Genomic DNA, 17213 nt, shown 5'->3' with positions numbered 1-17213 from the left:
AAGCAATTTTATAATAACAAAGAATTTATTTCTAATTGATCTTTGATTAAACGTCATTTGTAGCATTACGTGAATAAGTGATAATGTATATAACATATTGTAAAATTTTAATTGTTAACTTAATTTAATGGTTGATATAGTTTATTAGCATAGCATCAAATTAAAAAGTCCAAACGCAAGAGTGTCATGAGTTTAAATCTTATTATCCATCCCTTATTTTAAATAAATTATAGCATCAGGTTTCAAGATAAACTATGTTGCATGCATCAACGCTTCTATCCCAAAAAACTTTCATATGAGGAATGAAATAGCGCGATAGAGTATGTAACATTACAGACCTTCATCCATTAGTCTGAACTTTTAGTTAATTTAGTTCCTTAGCAATAAGTAACTTAATATTTAAAAAGTCATTTTATTATAAAATCCATACAATATACTAATGAAGAAACAATTATGATACATGTCGACTTTACGATAAAAAAATTTCGCTCTTTTCATGTTCTAATTAGGAAAATATTTTTTTTAGCATATGATGAATATTTTTCTGATTAAATTTGTTTAATTGATTAGATACAAATGATTTCAAAACTATACCTTATTTACTAATTTTTACCATACACAATCAACTAAGATATATAATATCTTTTAATTACAATGTATTATTTTGAGATAACGTATTAATTGTTTATGTAAAAATTTTATTTTCAATTAAAAAATTTTTGTAATAAATAAAAAAAGAAATTAATTTTAGAACACTTTTTCATAGATAATTCTAGATGTTATTACATGCCTATATTCAAAAAACTACACAAATAAAATAAATTACACATTAATCATCTAAACAAATAATAAGGATAAGATATCAATGACATAATTTTAAAAAGATAATTTTATGAGCTATATTTTACATGTTTATAACAAATAAATTATTTTACATGCCTATTTATGCTACTCACCATTTCAAATGTCATCAATTTTAGCCTTTTCCCCCAAAACATAAACCTTAACTCTACTATCTTTTATCCAAATCATATATTTTCCCCAAGTTCAAAGATGGTAGAGTTAAGGTTTTTGTTTTGGGGAAAAGGTTGAAATTGATGGCATTTAAAATGGTGAGTCGCATAAATAGGTGTACAACAACCTTAAAGCTTCAAAAATTAACGTTTGCTAATGTTTTGTGTAAAAAGGTCACGGTGGAACAATTTGCTAAACCTCAGGGTTACCGCGTGGATTTTTTAAAAGTTTTGGTTACCACGTGGAAAACCCAAAACCTCATGATTACCATGTGAAATTTCCCTTTAAATTCTTTTTTGTGTCATTTTTATGTGTTGAAATTTTCGACTCCTTCCGTTCTCTAATGTTCTTCACGTTTGGAATATTCCACCTTAAGGAGAGATAATTTTGATTAAGGTTTTTAAGACATATTTAGAAAATAAAATATATCTACATGGGATCTCATTAGATTGTCTTAATGTATACTTTTTATTATATTTTTTTATAATTTTTTATTAATACTCATTTAGAGAAAGTAAGGCTTAAAATTTGCTTTGAAAATGTGCAAAAAGTAAATGAAAAGAACAAAAAAAATGGAGGGAGTATTATTTTTACTTAATTGTTTATGATCTACATTGTTTAGTGCATGATTTTATGATTATGTTATATATATATATTAGTAATAAATATCTCAATCTAATAGTAATTTGAGTCTTATTAATACTTTTACAGTTTTTAAACTAATCAATTAACTTGTGTTGTTTGAGACCGTCTAACTATGAAAAATTCCCATATAATTAGTCAATTTCTCTAATTGATCATTTAAAAATTATAAGTGATTACTTTATTACACTAAATATATACTGCAAAACACGGACACGGTAGTCAACTGACATGTCGCGTGTCCGACACGTGTCGGACACGGACACGCGAAAATCCGTGTCCGACAAGCCAAATAAAGTGTCCAATTTTTTAATATTTTTCCGGACACGTGGACACGGCAAGGACACGCGACGGACACGGCAAGGGACACGTGTGTTATTTAAAAAAAAAATTGAAAAAGCTGAAAATAAACTCCTCAGTTACTCAAAGGTCACGCACTGCACTGGAATTCCATTTCCCTCCCTCTCAAATCTCAATTCCCTCTCTTGCTCTCATCTCACTCCTCTAACCCTAAAAATTCTACGGCTGCTCCTCCACCACGCCACCGCCACCGACGGCTGCTCCTCCATTGCAGACAAACACTCGACGGCTGCTGTAGTGCTGGCTGCTGCTTCGGTGCTTCCCTGAGTGCTGTGGGTCACTGGGTTGTTCGAATAATCCCTAAAAATCGATATTTTTGATTTTGTTTCAGGTATTTTCACTCTTTATCCTAAATCCTAATATTAATCTTGTTCTAATCTTTAACCTTAGTGTTAATCTTAAATTTTTAATCTTGTTGAGTTGTTGTTTTAACATTTATTTTTAAATCTTGATTGTGGGTTCTTTTTGATTGTGGTTTGCTGCACTGTGAATGTATTCAAGAAATTAAGAGTTCAATTAAGAAATTATTGGATTGTAAATTAAGAAAACGTACTGTATTGGTCTATTGGATTTAGGACTGTGATGGAATTTGTAAATTAAGAAAACGTATTGTATTGTAAATTAAGAAGTTACTTGACTTTGTTGAGGTTGTACTGTGATAGAATTTAGGACTGTATTAAATATTTGATTTCAATTCAAAGACGATTGAATTTATTTTTTTAATGTGTTTGTTAATGTTATTTGTTAATGTTAAATTGTTAATGTGTTATTTGTTAATCTTGATTTATTAATCTTTAATTGTGGTTGTTTGAATTTGAAGAGTTCAATCATGTCTAGTAGTGGGGCTAGTGGCTCTGATTCGTGCAATGTAAGTGGTGATGCTACAAATGAAGAGGGCTAGTGGCTCTTGATGAGCCCGAGTTGGAAACTACTTTTGTAGCGGAGGATGATGATGGATGTCATATGGATGATATGTGATGATCAAACTTATATTTACCTATTTATTTGGTTTTCTTTGATTTGGTTTGTATGACTATTTTTAAATACTCCTGTTGTTTATTTGGTACTTATTTGAATGTTATGTGAGTTTTATATTTTTAAATTGTTTATTTACAAATATCAAATGAAAGATTGTAAAATTATCTTTAATTTGATATATTTATTATATTACCATTTTTGTGTCCCCGTGTCCGCCATTTTTAAGTTGGCGTTTTTCCGTACCCGTGTCGTGTCCGTGTCCGTGTCCGTGTCCGTTTTAGTGCAACCTAGAATATATATGGGTCAATCCAATATAAATGATTTTACCATGAGACCTTCTCATTTAAGAATGTGTGCAAATTAATTTATAATTTCGATATAATTAAGGAGTCATATAACAACTTAATTACATATATGATTAGTTATTTTTATTTAAATAATTCATAAACCTTATTTGGCTCGGGAATCTATCTATAATCCAAACTCCAACGTATAAAGAAAATTATAGAAATATAATTTTTCCTCAATTAATTAAGAATGTACATACAATTACATGAGGAGAGAATAAAATGTCAAATTTTAATTGAAGACAATTCTTTTGTTTCTATTACCCTTGCATGAAAATAAATTATTAATTTAGTATTTGGGAATAGAAATGAGAGAGAATTTTTAGGTACAAGTTCACTTGGTAAAAGTATTATTGAAAAACCAAATCTGAAGTCTGTCAAACAATTGAAATCTGAAGTCTGTAAACAATTGAATAAATTAATAATAATTATTGTAATTATATGATATGGTAATATATACGGGGCCCAATGTATAACAACCCTACTCTCAAAAATAATAATTCTACTTCATATGCTCTTTGATCTCCAAAAATAAATAAATAAATTTGTGTACTAATGTGACAACAGCAAAAATACAAAAACTTATATATAGTATATATAAGAAATAAACTATGTGATCGAAACGGTAGAATGTTTAGGATATTCAATTTTGTATTCTATATTACTTCCTTTAATACAGGTTTAATTTGACTTTTTATTCAATTTAATATATTATTTTAATTATTTATATATCAAATTATATACTATTAAAAAATAAATTATAAATATTATAAATAATTAAATAATTTAAAAAAGTTACATATTTTTTTTGCAGTGAATACAATATATAAAATAAATTTAAATGATATATATATAATTACATTTATGTATGTGCTATATCAACTTGTAGCCTAGTCCATGCATGTTGAAGATTCATAGTTTTCTGGTCGGTCTTATGATAAAATATTACTCGATTGGAGAGTAAGGTATAACTCAGTTTGTTAATTAAGAATTCCAATTTCTTTTATATATTAGGTCAAGTGTGACCACATGCAAAGCTAAGAATTATAATTTTATGAACTAAATAGTACATGTACAAGTGAAAATCATAGTGAAAGATAAAATAGCGAAACAATTATAATTGAATAATGAAAAAATTATATATAGTCAGTTGATCAAAATACTAGCTAGCAAAAATTTTAAATATAATTAATTAGCCGATACATTAGAAAAAAGATATAGTCCAATGTCTGATATACTAGTAAAGTTTCTTAATATGTTATTTTTTTAATTTTAGAATGGTACAAATTATAATGTTCTAAAACTAATTTTTGTATATATCTAAACTACTTTACTGAATAATTATATAATCTAAAGTATTATTTTAGCTTCATTAAACTTCTAAGAATAATTATCCTTCTCGCCTCTTTCTCCTTTTTTCTTTCAAAAAAATCCTAGTCTTCATTGTTTATTTTGGGGCTACTATTAACTTTATAGTTGACGATAAGCCCCCAATCTCTTTAATTTTTCAATTTTCGTTTTTCGTTACAAATAAAATCCATCTTCTCTATATTGTAGAGTTATTCTACCCATTTATTGGATTCGATCTACCTATATATTGGATTTTAAAGTCTCTCACTATAAGAGTTTGGAGTCTTGTTGTTAATTCGATGGTAAAAAGGTATATGACGTCATCAGAAGTATCAGTTTGACTAATACAGTGAATACTAACAAACTTATTTTTATTTCAAAGCCACACCAGATCTAATAATCCCCTCTGAAGAGGTTGTATCAAGCAGCAATGTGATTGAGGGAAGACTTTAGTGTTACATCTTCTTTATAATGATCTAGAATTTTATTTAATTAAAATTATAATGCATTTGAGCAATTGTTACTCTTTTATAGATGTCATATGACATTTTTTTCAATGAGTTGTTAGGTTTCGTAAAAAAAACTTGTTAGGTTTCTTTAAAAAAAAACCTTCTAACAGTTATTAAAGTGCTACTTAAACCTCATAATAAAACCAACTTAGTAGAAGTAAATCCCAAAAATAAAGCAATGAAAAGAACAATTTATGACTTTTTTTCCTTTTTGTAGCTATTGACTAGGCTAAGTTAGTGTATGTAAATATAAAGTTGGTCAAATCTAGAGCTAATGGATTAAAAGTTAACCTAACTACGAGATTCTTGAGAATCAAACTAGTGAGTAAACTCTAAGAATTACTAATAGCCATTATTTAATATATTCTTATTAAGTACAAAAGCTATTTTCAGGATTGCAATTTGCAAGCACTGTTCTTTTATATATATATATATATATATATATATATATATATATATATATATATATATATATGTATATATATATATATATATATATATATATATATATATATATATATATATATATATATATATATACATATATATATATATATATATACATATATATATACATATATATATACATATATATATACATATATATATACATATATATATATATATATATATATATATATATATATACATATATATATATATATACATATATATATATATATATATACATATATATATATATATATACATATATATATATATATATATATATATATATATATATATATATACATATATATATATACATATATATATATATATACATATATATATATATATATATATATATATATATATATATATATACATATATATATATATATATATACATATATATATATATATATATATATATATATATATATATATATATATATATATATATATATATATATATATATATATATATATATATATATATATATATATACATATATATATATATATATATACATATATATATATATATATATATATACATATATATATATATATATATATATATACATATATATATATATATACATATATATATATATATATACATGTATATATATATATATATATGCTACTATTAAGAGATCAACTCAATTAAAAAATTTAAATTGATGTTAAATTTTTAATATTCAGTTTCAGTTATGGATATTACACGAGTTTGAATTTCAACCACTCTTAAATTTTAAGTGAAATATTTTACACAAGATACGTGGAGGACTGGGCTGCATCCACACGTTTAAACTAAAAGACTTTTGTGTGAAGGGGCGTATTAGAGTATATAACGTACTCTGGGGCCGCAATTATCCGCCTAAAAACTTTTGGTTTGTATGACATTAGCTTATATAAATTTGGTATAATTTTCTGATGGAGTGATTTTAAACTATAATTGTGTGGTCCTGTGATTCAACTTCGAATATCCTATATGTAGAGATTTAATTTAAATATGTGGTAAAGTTTGACCCTTAGTTATATATTTAAGTATATACCTAAAAGATAAAGATTCTACTAGCGCTCAAAGGTAATACCTAATTTATCAACCAAGAACAAAAGTAATAACAAATATATAAATAAGTGTTAATAATTAAAATGAAAATGGAGAATGAATTTTGTTAGAGTAAGTATTGCTTTTTCCATGTAAAATTTTAGGTTCAATTATCACCTAATAATCGCCTTCTCTTAGTCTACCATGTAATTAAAATAATATGAAGAATTAATTTTGGCTAAATTAAATAGGAGAATACATTAATGTTAAAAACATATATTGAAATTATGGCAATATTTATAAATTATTGAAAATTAAACGAGTTAGATAGGTTTCTCTGTAAGTATTTTTTATGTCTATTATTCACTTGTTTGTATTAATAGATAGACTTGGTTCATCCAAATCTTAAATTTAAAAAAATATATTGTTGATATATATATGATACTCAGCCCATCTCAAAAAAATTCCATATTATAGCCATAACAACTCTAGAGAAAAAATTCCTTTCATGTTAGACCAGTACAGTAAGACATGAGCCGGCGATAATGGTTCATCCAACCATTATCTTGTAGTTCTTGATCCTTTTTTTTCACGAAGAAACTCTTTTTGTTTAGGTGAGCCACCAACAAAATTCAATAGAATTGGAAGGACTTCATCAAATAACCATCGACACTCATCACTCTTTTTGAAAGTCGCTACCAATATCAATTGAAGTTGATGAGCAAAACAATGAACATAATGAGCAGATGAACATTCATTTAAGATTAAAGTTTTCATGAGGCCACCAATTGAGCCTCGTATATTGCTAGCACTATCAATTGCATTTTTAATAGTCAAAGAGGTAGTGTTAGGAACATGTACAATGCCAAGAAAGCGCTCCAACACTCCATAATGCAAACAAATTGACAACTCCTCTTTATCAGATATATCTGCAGACTCATCAGAAAGAATAGAAAAACACTCATCACTGATTTCTACGATAATAACTTTGGTGGTCTCTTTTCCGCAAGCATTGATAATATCTTTTTGAATAGAAGAAGCTGTCATTTGACAATTTTTAAAGGTATTATCCAACACAACATCAGGTCTACCTTTCGCATGAAATTTTAAAAGTTTAAAAAATTACCCTTATTTAGTGAATCTAGTTTTTCATCATGACCCCGACATGGCAAACCTTGAAGTATAAGACACCTCAAGAACTCAACAAAAGCTTCTAATCTCCTTTGAATTTAATTTTAGCTTCTTCATCTTGCTTAAACAAAGCAGTTGATATTGAACTATTTTGATTCTTAAAATCTTCAAGTCTTTTCATTGCTATTTAATAAGCACTCATATTTGCACCAACATGTACATCAAAAGACTCCAACCTTTTCCAAGTACGAAATTCATCCATCACAAAAGAATCTTGTCCAACATTATCTTCCTTGAATAAACAACAAACAAAACAAAAGGCTGCATCTTTCTCAATAATTCATGCTATATATGTTTTGTATTTATCAAACCATTTCCGATTAACTCTACGGTTTTTTGTCTAAACTTTGTCAATTTAAATTCATATTTATCAGGTTGACAAAGATCTCTTGAACAATACTCTCCTCTAACAATATCTCGGTCACTTGGTTGAAATTAAGACATTCTTTTCCTTTTTCCGTGGTCTTGATAAACATTCAAAACATCAATGCAAGTTAATCTTTCTTCATTTATCGGGGTCGAGGTTTTGAAAGTTGTGTTAGTTTCACTTTCTTTCTCTTCATCTTGAGAAGAAGGAATAGATGATGGAATAGGTCTATTTGATTGTGCTTGATTTTGTTGAGTTGGATTAGACTTATCCCCACTTTCTCTACTCAAATGTTTTGCAAAAATAGAAATATCCAATAATTCAACTAATATAGATAAACATACACATTAACATTAATAAAAATTTGATTACTCAAAGAACAAAACAAAAAAAATCAAGAAATATCATTCTAACAAAATTCAAGAATCAAGATTAAGAATAAAGATTAGAACAACAAGATTAAGACTTTAATATTAAGATTAAGATTAAAGATTAGAACATAAAGATTAAGATTAAGATTAAGAGTGAAAATACCTAAAAAAAATCAAATTTTAATTTTTAGGGTTTTTGTAAAGAGGAGTAGATTGTGATTGAGGCGTAAGCATTGAGCAGCCAGCAGGCGAGCAGGAGTAGTGCCAGTGTCTGAGCCATTGACAGCAGTAGTGACGGTGACGGTGAGGCAAGCAGGCAACAAGGGCAGTGGGGCTGACGGCTGCAGAGTAGAGCTTTATAGGTTTTTTTAGAGTAGAGAAAAGGGAGAGTAATTTAGAGATTTAAAGTCCATTTCTATTCTGAAAAACGTATTCTGACCCCCTAAAATTCGAAAAATTGAAGGAAAAAAATTGCCTGGGGCACGTGCCCTGGGAGGGCCGTACAAAGATCCGCCCCTGATGGTCGGCTATGTATTGTTTGGCTTGGGTTGTGTCGTGCCTATCACCCTTAAACGATGGTCCACGGCACGGTATAGGCACACGAGTGTTTAGGTTGTGCAGGATTGTGCCTTGGGCCACAACACACACTTATTCTTTATTTATAATTGAAATTTGTTTATGAGTCATACTTGCAGGTCATGAGCCGTGTTCACATCAATCTCATATATCCATTACGATGATTAAAGGGTCGCATCGTGCCTGGTTGCGGGTCATGCCTAGGGATGGCAGATGGGTATAATCTCATGGCTTCACATCGCATCCATTCTAGTTGGGGTATGTGTGTGAGTATGAATTCACTAGATAGTGAATTGTTTTAGATATGAAAAGTCTAACCTTCTATGGGTAGTGGGTAGGGGGTGCATGGGTATGAGATCTTATCTTCCCCATACCCACCCAACTAATTCCATATCAACGCGTCCCTCATCATAACTACCTGTCTCTTATCCGTAACAATATTTTGTAATATTTATTATTTATTGAATTGACATAAATCATAAAAATAAAATTTTCTAAACTAGATTACTTAAAAGTAATATACGTTTATGATTTATAGAAAAAAATAGTTTCTATAATGTAAACTTAGAATTTTTAAGCTAATAAATAATATTGTAAATTATTGACGATAAATTTTGATTTTATCTTATAATCGTTCATGTTTTAGAAATATTAGAAATACATATAAATTTATAAAAGAATGATTATGGTATTAGACACATAGGGCTAAATAAAGTTTAGTCTAAGCAAATCAAATCGGACCAAACTGTAGTTTAAGTATTTAGTCTGGTCTAGTTTTAATTTTTTGAAAATTATGGTTTGTGTTTTGGTCTTGGATTTAATTTTTACACCAAACCATTCCGAAAATTATTTTAAAGTAGAATATGAAATGAAATACTCGATTCTAATATATATTGCTTGCCCAAATTTTAATATAATCTTAATCTTAGATTTATTATTCATAATATTATACATAACCCTTTTATAAATGATTTGATTACCAAGCTTGAATTGAGACCCAAAAATATAAATTTAAATCTTTACATAATTTATGTTTTTGTTTATTTGAATTGATTTTTATCTATTAAAAGCTTACGTTTTATATTTTTTTAAATTGCATGATTCATGCTTTTGTCCATTATAATTGATTAAATTACATAATTTGTGTTAAAGTTTCTACAATTATGAAATATAATCTTTTAAATGATAATCCTGACTTAAGTAGATTCAATTAAAGGAAAAAATATTTGCATAAACAAATACATTATCTTGAAAAAAAAGATTTAAAAAGAAAAAACAATGGTCCTGACTAGACTACACCATACCAGATCGTTCTTAAATGTTCTAGTCCAGTCCGATCTGGTGTGTTAAATAGTATGGTCTGGTCTGAAAAAATTCCAAACCGAAATTTCTAATCTGGTTTGATTTTAGTGTTAGATCTAACCAAATGGAACCATGTGCACCCTAAAGATGCATATAAAATGAGTTACATATGCATGTAAGGCAGGTTTAAGGTATGTATAACTGTGATGGGTGTATCAATTGGCCATAAAGGTTGGGGATAAGTTTGCATGCCCATTTTCGAGAATTTGGTGGCCTAAGGGCAAACTTAATATCAAACTTTAATTAATTTACAACATTTAATTATGCCTAGGTCGTTAAGTATATCTTTCTCTATGCGGGTTTGCTTAATAACAAATAAAATAACGTGAAATATTATTATCTGTGCACAGGTTTCTTGATGAAATTTAAAATATACTTCTATTAAATTTTATTTGATTGCTATTACATACGAATTTTGTTATTCATATAATAGTATTTTTAGATGCAAAATTCATCACAATAGCATATACAAATTTCTATTGATTAAAACTTGTTTTTTACATACGTAATATAGAATTCATAATGTTTGTTTTGTGGCTTACGACGCAAGTTCCTTTTGTCCTATTTTAAATATGTCTGCGTAGGTTTAAATACATACCTAGAACTAGATAGCAAATATAAATATGAATATGAAAAAAGAAAATATCCATGCCTAAGGGCAGTTCCAGGTGATTTAAGATGCCTGACCGTCTAGGCACCCCAGTAAATAGGGGCCTCATATATTAACAAACTATTTATAGTTCTTCGATCAAACATATCTCAGTTGGTGACGGGCCTTCTTGTAATATTGTTGATTTAAAGTTCAAAACATACCAACGTTTAATTTTGATTCCTATTTTCTCATTAATAATTGACGAATGACCTCAATTTTTTAAAATCAAAAAGTAAATAGAAACTTATACTATTTACACTACCAGTGTCACACCCGTCCGTCGGTCCATTTTTCCATTAGCATGTATTTTGTCCGTTCCAATATACTCGCTACATTTGACTTTTTACGCAATCTAATGTGTTATTTTGATAATTTATATATTGAATTATATACATTTAAAAATTATAAAAACTTAATATTATGAAAGTATACAATTAGACGATTCAAACAAGATCTCACTTGACTATATTTTTTTCTCACATATTAATCGCAATATATAAAATAAGCTAAAATAAACTTAAATAATAAATAGTGTCAAAAGTCATTAAAAACAACAAAGAACATACCTTGATGTATAAAAGTGGTTCAGCTTTTGCATGCAAAATCAGCAATAGTCCTATTTCCTAATTAGAAATTTCTACAAAGCCAGGCTAAAGTTGTAAAGGTGCAATCTCATTCCATCAAATCAGCTCCCTTAAATTGGTCGGGTGTTAGAATAATTTATGTCACAATCAGTGCCCTTAAAAAAATGTCCTTCTAATCACAAGAACAAAAAAGTGGAATCTCTGGGTCCCACTAAAGACCTAATCCAACCACTAGAGATAAACAAATCACTCTTTAATGTGTTGGAATAATTCTTCCAACTTTTTTTTTTTTTTTTTTTGGTGTTTAAGATTGGGACTTTGTTTTCTTTTTCTTTTGAAAAATCTTACACTCATAAAGGGAATTAACTATTGTGATTTGAAAAACCTATCTACAAAGATATCAACTTTGATTTTGACTAGCTAGCAAATATGTTACAAAAAAGCATTTAATACATACATTTGTCATAATTAATATCAAAATAAAAATTGTATTTTTTTAAATTTTGACAAAAAATATGATTAAAAATATTTTAGTCGTAAATAAAACAAAAAAAGTTAATGAAAATTGTAGGGATGAGATGAATAGAGAAAACGATTTAGTAGATAAGATTATTTAAAAAGATAATCAAAATTTATTGCCACCAAAATAGGAAATTTAGTAATGTAAAAAAGGGGAATGTGAATATAAATTGTGTCTAATTCAAAGAGATTAATTAGAACGTAACAAAAGTGAATATAATTTCTAAAAGCGTTTATCAATATATTAAACTATTTGTATTTTAGGTAAATCTTTTATTAAACCAAAATTTTGTAGAAAAAAATTACATACAATGAATAAATACGCTTATCAATCATACCGTTATTGTTTTACTTGTAGTTTCTTTTCACAATCTGAGATTTTCCTTGTCGTAAATGTTATTGTCGTTATTATTAAATATTTTGTTGAAAACATTACTGATACAGACAATTCTGATTATTTTGAGAAAAAAAATCTTGGTTTAACTAAATTTTATAATTCAATAAATATAGTTTTAGGAAGTTTTTTAATTTTTATGAGATTTTTTTTATGTTGCCTCTTGATTCCCTTGGAAATTCTAATTATGCTTGGTTAAGATTTTGAGCATGCAAAGGAAGTGCAAATTTCCATGAAAGTTCTAATTTCAACAAAGCATAGAAATTCAATTACCAAGGGGATGATATGTAAATCTAAAATCTTGTGTATCCTAATCTTTAAAAGTTGTTGTGGCCCTTTTTTTTAATAAAATTACAAAAATTCCCTTGAATCTATATCTTAAAATAAAAAACTATTACTATTATTAGTTATTTAAAATAAAAATATTAATTATAAAAAGAAAAAAAATTAAAAAATCGGAAAATGGACCTAGACGCATGTTTTGTGCTGAAATTTAATACATATTCACTCTATTGACAATAACTTTTGACAGAAAAATAACACTAATGCAATGTTTACGGCATTAGAAACGACGTCAAGATCTTTTCAATGATATAATTTAAGCCCAATTCCGACAATCGAGCAATAAATGACGATCATTTAAATTCATTTGTGCTAAAATTTGATACATATTTACTCTTTTTAGCCATAAATTTTTACAGGAAAATCTCATTAATGTAAGGTTTAAGGCATTAGAAACTAGATTTCAAGAGCTTTCCAACGATATATAATATGCCCGATTTCGATAATCGAGCGAGAAATGACGACCGTTTAAAAATTTACACTGATTTTTAGTACACAGTGACGCACAAAATATGCGACTTGACCATTGTAGAGTCGCGAAAACACGCTACTTAACCGTGGTCGAGCCGCGTGTTTTACATGCCTCTAATGTGGTTTAGTCGCACATTTTGTGTGACAGAGTGTACTAAATTTTAAACAATCGTCATTTCTTGCTTGGTTATTGGAATTGAGTGTATAATATATCGTTGGAAAACTCTTCAAGTCTAGTTTATAAGATCCCAAACCTTGCATTAATGCAATTTTCCTATCAAAAGTTATGGCCAAAATATTAAACATTTATAAAATTTCAGCACAAGCAAATTTTAAACGATCGTCATTTCTCGCTGGATTACAGGAATATAGCATATAATATATCATTGGAATTTTAGCACAAGCAAATTAATGTGATTCTCCTATCAAAATTATGTCTAAAATAGTAAACATGTATCAAATTTCAGCACAAGTAATTTTTTAAAAATTAACGATCGTTATCGATGCTTACTGAATCATTTTGGTGATCATTTTCATTTTCCATAATGTTTCACTGTTGTATTTTAGTTCAAAGAACTTTTAGAAAAAAGTTAGACAGATAAAGTTATAAAATTTAATTAAGAGCGATATTAAAATTCAATATGTAAATAGTAGCAACAAAATGAAAATAATGATGACTTTTAATAATGCGGTTGTTATTTCTGATGTTCAACCAAATTAGAAGAGTCAATTTTTAGGAAATTGACAAATGACAGAACTTCCACGAGAAATAAAAATTTTCGTTGGAACGAGCTCTTGATTAGGAGTTATTATCTTTGTCTTTAGAAAATCTAACAGTTCTATGACCTTTTCATGAATTATTTTTTATCAAAAAATATAGGCATGCATGCGAGATTTTACTAAATTGTTATTATATATAGTTTTAAAAAAATTTAAATTTATTATTTTTATTTATATATTAATAGAGAATTTAGTGGTTCAAAATATACATTGACATGCATATTTTGAAAAGTGTTTCAAGTTAAAAAAACAAAAGACTTACTCCTAAATTTAAGATGATAATTGGTATCATAAGTAAAATGTTTAATACTAACCTAACATTAATTATATACTCCATCTGTTTTATTTTGTTGGTTATATTTGTATTTTGCACAATTTTCATAGCATAATTTTATTGTCAATACTTATAAATATGTTTTATAAAAATTATAAAAACTATATTAAATTTTTGTACATCAATATGAATTGTAGTATAAGATCCCATAGAGATATATTTTAATTTTTATATACCCATTAAAAATCAATATTAAATTTATCTCTCGATATATGAAATATTTAAAATATAACAAATAAAATGAAACAGAAAAACAATTTTTAATATTTTATTGATTAATACTACCAAAAAAAAACTACTACCTTCACTTCAAATTGATGCAACATACGATTTTATGCTCATTATTTTAGATTTTAGGATCGGCACAAGATATGGTTGAACAATTTAAAAGTAATAAAATATAGGTAGTTAAATTAAATTTATCAGCTTGTCTTATATGAGATTGTTTGTCATTAGACGGGCTCATATAACAAGTCTATGTCTCTAATTAATCACTTTAAAAATTATAATTGATCACTTTAACAGACTAAATGTATACATGGGTCAGTCTATTAGAGATAGATTCACCATGAGAGCATCTTATTTAAAAATCAGTTACTCTCTTATAAGACAGTCTTAGCTGTGCAACTGGCCGCACCCAATATTTTTTTAAAAATATTCCTACATACTAATTTTAAGACTTAAAGGGACGATTTCAAAACTTAAAAATACAATTTTAGGACTTAAAAGCTCAATTTCAAAGTTTTTAATATCAACTTTAATGTTTAAGTCATTCTATTTTAAAGTTGAAATGAGAAATTAATATCCCGCAATTGGTCTTTTATGTTTTAAAATTGATTTTTTAAGTATTAAAAATTGACTTTTTAAGTCTTAAAATTGTCAAATTTTATGACTGAAAATGTCAATTTCAAACCCTTGAAATTGGTTATTTAAATTTTTAAATTGATATTTTAACTCTTGAAATTGACATTTTAATTTGTGAAATTGGTAAAAAAAAATATACAACTAAACCGGCACAATAAATTGCATCTCACGAGTGAGACGGTCTCACCTAGGTTTTTGCGATTAAAAATTTGTGTATTGATTTTTTATATAATTAAGTATAAGTGTTGCAACTAATTGGAGAGAGGGTATTTTTAAGGTTTATTAAGATATAATTTAAACAAAACATTGTAAAAAACATAGGTGAAGCACAAACACAAGCACCAAATAACTGATCCAATAATTAGCCAGAAATCCTGGTCCCTTGCCTCCAGCAAAGCAAAGGCCACACTGAAATCTAGACAAACTTTTTCAATGAACTCAACTTACCATAATTATTAAGGCAGTTACTATTAATGGTGATCTAGATCACAATTGTATGACTAGGTATCCATCCCAAAAAATAAAATTAAATACAATATAACATTTTTATCAAACTAAATTTAAAATTATTTGAAAAGTAGAATTTAATCCTTATAAATATACACTTTTTCTCCGATTCTTATATATGATATATTTAATCTTTTTATCTTATCTACATATTTTAAATTTTTATTATATTTTCTATGAAATTTACCCAAAAAATATGCAAAATTAGAGAGAATATGTTTTTGGAGCTAAAGAGCATCGTGCTAAGAATAGTGATTCGCGATTCACAAATTGAATAACGTATGGTTTTAAACAATTATGGAGTTAGTAGGATAAGTTGACCCGTTAAATTAGTTGCTAGAAATATGAGAGTTATTGGGGATCATGTTAACCCATTATTTTGAGTTAGTTTTTTAAATTAAGATAGTTTTTATGATTTTGTAAGCCTATAAATAGACTATTTTTCTGATTAATCAACGTAATAATTTTAAGCAATATAGTATTTTTTATGTTTATTACTCTACTATACTTATTTTTTTTAATTTTTCCCCAACAATCCTATTATATGAGACAAAATGTCAGTATGCTAAGAAGACAATTGAGCATAACTACATAAAATATAAAATATAAGTATGAGAGAGGGATATAAGTAGTAAGAGACGATTCTATACTTCTAGTAACCTACCTTTTCTTTAATTTTGTGCTTATTTGTTCTTGTTTTTATGTTATTTTATTTATTTTATTTTTATTGCTTTATCTATTTTTGCTTTTTTAGGTGTATATGTGTAAATTAAACTTACACCTCACACGTATGTATGCGACTGTGCCTAGACTGTGTTGGTTTTAGAAAATAATTTTTCTATCACACTTGGTATCACTTATCACTTTTTTTTTACATGGTTTTCTCATTTTGGTGATATTTTTTGCCATAATTCTTATGCCTTTTCTTTGGATGGACTACAAATATGACTTATATGTCATCTAATCTTCAAATCCTGCTATTCCGCAGGATTAACTAGATATGCTGATATGATATGATATTCGTATATTTTTTAATCTTTAATTTCCATCTTGACAATAATGCTAAATTACATTTTTGCTTTGTAATTTGGAAGATTTTAATCAAGTAATTTTAGTAAAATTGAGCTCCTATTTTTTTAATTTTATGGAGGAAAAAGGCTAGTGAGAATCGAACTCAAATTCTTATTCAAAAAGTAAA

Source organism: Amaranthus tricolor, chromosome 9, assembly GCF_026212465.1.
Source record: "Amaranthus tricolor cultivar Red isolate AtriRed21 chromosome 9, ASM2621246v1, whole genome shotgun sequence".
Lineage (NCBI taxonomy): Eukaryota > Viridiplantae > Streptophyta > Magnoliopsida > Caryophyllales > Amaranthaceae > Amaranthus > Amaranthus tricolor.
Note: the sequence above shows the minus strand (reverse complement) of the source record.